Source organism: Nerophis lumbriciformis, linkage group LG03 (assembly GCF_033978685.3).
Source record: "Nerophis lumbriciformis linkage group LG03, RoL_Nlum_v2.1, whole genome shotgun sequence".
Lineage (NCBI taxonomy): Eukaryota > Metazoa > Chordata > Actinopteri > Syngnathiformes > Syngnathidae > Nerophis > Nerophis lumbriciformis.
In genome coordinates, this window is record NC_084550.2 from 12,747,044 (window position 1) to 12,747,500 (window position 457).

A 457-nucleotide genomic window follows, 5' to 3' on the forward strand; every position below is an offset into this window, starting at 1 on the left:
CGGAGGTTGGGTCTTGGGCGCAGTCGGGTGTTCCAACAGGACAATGGTAAATGGTAAATGGGTTGTACTTGTATAGCGCTTTTCTACCTTTTTAAGGAACTCGAAGCGCTTTGACACTATTTTCCACATTCACCCATTCACACACACACACATTCACACACTGATGGCGGGAGCTGCCATGCACGGCGCTAACCAGGCCCATCAGGAGCAAGGGTGAAGTGTCTTGCTCAAGGACACAACGGACGTGATTAGGATGGTAGAAGGTGGGGATTGAACCAATAACCCTCAGATTGCTGGCACGGCCACTCTCCCAACTTCGCCACGCCGTCCCCAATGACCTATCATGTCAATGACCCCAAACACACGTCAAAAGTGGTAAAGGAATGGCTAAATCAGGCTAGAATTAAGGTTTTAGAATGGCCTTCCCAAAGTCCAGACTTAAACATGTGGACAATGC